This window comes from Taeniopygia guttata, chromosome 3 (assembly GCF_048771995.1).
Source record: "Taeniopygia guttata chromosome 3, bTaeGut7.mat, whole genome shotgun sequence".
NCBI classification, from domain to species: Eukaryota; Metazoa; Chordata; class Aves; order Passeriformes; family Estrildidae; genus Taeniopygia; species Taeniopygia guttata.
This window is the reverse complement of record NC_133027.1, coordinates 36,211,929-36,214,761: the sequence shown is the minus strand read 5'-3', so window position 1 is coordinate 36,214,761 and position 2,833 is coordinate 36,211,929. Positions and strand designations below refer to the sequence as shown.

General features: G+C 49.8%; 1 long non-coding RNA gene across 3 annotated transcripts; it reads right to left on the bottom strand.

Annotated features, from left to right (window-relative positions):
* Positions 1–389: 389 nt before the first annotated feature.
* On the bottom strand, positions 390–2,765 carry LOC140683678 (uncharacterized). 3 transcript variants are annotated; one of them, XR_012054946.1, is made up of 3 exons: positions 2,572–2,765; positions 1,136–1,406; positions 390–757 (listed from the first exon to the last, which is right to left on the bottom strand). It is a non-coding gene; the product is annotated as an uncharacterized lncRNA (long non-coding RNA). The 3 variants fall into 3 exon arrangements; XR_012054945.1 differs by lacking the exon at positions 2,572–2,765 and adding an exon at positions 2,310–2,565; XR_012054947.1 differs by lacking the exon at positions 2,572–2,765 and adding an exon at positions 2,355–2,565.
* Between the last annotated feature and the right edge of the window lie 68 nt (positions 2,766–2,833).

Below are 2,833 nucleotides of genomic sequence, written 5' to 3'. Positions count from 1 at the left end.
GCTAATGATATAAATATGTTTTCCTTAGTGACCGCTTCTAAGGATCCCTGCTGGGTAGTTACAGAAAATCACGTCTTTGAAGGGAAAAGGACCCTATGGATATTTTACTCTCTGGTGGCGTCTGGCTTCAATGTTCGAAAAAGATTTGCAAAAATCACACTGTGAATGGCAGAACATGGCCATAACCTTCCTGTAAATGCCCCTCAAGATTTTCGAAGGGAGGATAGGAAAATATCTTTCTAGTGAAAAACAATGTATTTTTCCCTCCTGAAGTCTAAATATGTTACTCTCCTACATCAAATAAGCACTGCCTCACCAATTGCCTAAACACCCAGACTGCATTTTAAAGTCCGGAAATAAAAGTAACCCCAGAAAGGTGTTTTGGATATATATATATATATATTATTCCATTAGAGATCACTATATATATAGATTCTTCTCTCTTTCATCATCCTATAAAAAAATTAATCGGACAGACATATGGATAACAGGTTGTTCGATAAATTTAAATCCAAATAGTTATTTCAAAAAATCAAGAAATGAAAACAACATGCCACATAACCTACAGAAATCTAGGGAGGAGTAAAAAAATCAACAACAAGGGGCATTCCTCTAAAAATAAAAACAATCCGGGCGATCTGTCCATCCGCCGTAGAGCGGCAGGCTGCGCGCACCCCTCTGTGCGGCGCGGAGAGATGCGGAGCAGTGCGGAGCAAAGGGTCAGGGTCTCCTCGGCGGGAACGCGCGGCCACTGGCTCTAGAGGAAGGAAAAAAAGTAACAAACGGGCAGGATCAACAACCCCGTGCCCAGAAGCTTCTGCGGGACCTCCGCGGCACCACCGCCGCTTCGTCCCCGTCCCTGCCTGCGCGCTGCAGCCGCCTTCCGCCGGCGCTGCGCCGCGGAGAGCCCGGCAGAGGAGCGGAGCAACTCGCCTCTACCCCGGCAGGTCCCGGCGGCCGCTCGGGGCCGGCCCCGCACTCCGCGCCCGCGCCGAGTTTCTCCGGTAGCTCAGCCTCGCCCTAAAGCCCCCGCGCCCCCCGTCGCTCGCACCCGGGCCCCGCCGCCACGGAGCTCGCCCTCCTCCTCCCGCGCTCCTCCGCGCCCCTCCCGGGCCGCGGCGGCGGGGGTCGGTACCTGCTCCCGCGGGCCTCGCCGGAGCCGTCGCACCGGTGGCGGTGGCGTGCGTGGCCCGGCGGCCGCGGGCGGCGGAAGGTACCGTCGGAGATGGGTGGGCGGGAGAGGAGGCTGCGGGAGCGCCCTCGGACAGATAGCATCCATTTCCTTCCTTCCTCTCCTCTATCGATCTCATCTCCGCCGCGACGGCGTTTAAACTCCGGCAAGATCCTCTATCTTAGCACGTTTCGATCACTCTCGCACATCTGATTTCCTTCAGATTCAATCAAGGCTGGAAAGGCAGAGCAGACAGACTTTAGACCACGGAATAGTTAATGTGTCCCAGATTTAATGTAAAGATTAACTCCACAGCACTATTCGTCGGTGACAGGCACTAAGCATTTTCTCCTATCAATTCAGAGCGGCAGCAACTGCAGGGCAATTTTTTCGTAGTGACGAATTTTTCTCAGACAAGTTGCCATCTCTTCCAATGTGGAAAGAGTTAGTGCTCCTACGGCGGTTTCGTTTCTGTTTTATTTTTTCTTTAATTAATTATCTTTCTGTCACATACCTAATTTTTCACGTCTGGAAAGTACTTTTACAATTTTAACGCCGATAACCTTATTCGAAGGGATAATTTATCTCTAGGGTATATTTATTAATCAGCCCATTCCTCACAGTCTCTGACGAAACAGCTATTGAAATTAGCGATAAATTTGCATTTTACGGGTAGGTAAAACGCGATAGTGGAAACGGTTACGTCTCCTAAATAGCAGCTATTTCCGTTTCAGATTACGATCAGAAATCTCAGCTGTGCCACTCGACGGCCCGAACAGGACCTCCAAGACTGTGACTTAGGCGAACCACATCACTTCTCTCCGTTGCCCAAAACAGCATGAGTTTGAGATTCTAGTCCCCTAAACAGTGAAATCTGCCCCATTGATTTTTTTTTTTTTTTTTTTTTTAAGCTGGAGGGTTTCTATTCTGTCTGTTTCTTTCAAGGGAGCACGTCAATCCATTTAGTTCTGAGGATTAAAAAAAAAAAAAAAAAAAAAGGAAAAAAGTCCCAACAAGAGAAGGAAACAAACAAACAAACAAACTCACAAACACAACAAAAATCTCACTAGCTTTTACATTTCCCTGAATATGCAAAGAAAAGAATATCTGGTTCCAAAACTTTAGTAGTTTTACTCACTGGAAAGATACGAAAGAGGATTTTCCCTGTGACTATTTTATGCACCTGAATATGATTATTACTAAAGTTGCTGCGGCTGGATGCATCGTTGTTCATACAAGGTTCGGTTTAGTTCTCGTTTTATTGCAGCCTCAGCGCTAATGGGTTGGGTTTAGCGTAGGTTGTGGATGCTACGCTGGAACCTCAATGCAGCCAGAGCTTGAATAACAACGCGATGAATCTCCAAACGCAACAGTAACAGCAATAATTCCTAATTCCTTACAGCAAAACAGGACAAAACGTCATGTTTTAACGTCCGAACGGTTTTCCCGGCCGAAACGCTGCGCTCCAGAGGAGCCCCCCCTTCCCTCTGCGTTTTGGGGGGAGGTACGGCTGGGGGCGGGGGTGTCCCTTTAGCGCTCATTGAGGGTGCATCTGCCGCGGGCCGGGGGCTCGGGGCTGTTTGGGCCTGGGCGGAGGCGGGCGCGGGGCCGGCGGGGCGCTCCCCCGGCCGCGGCGGCGGGGCCCCTGGAAGGGCGGCGGGG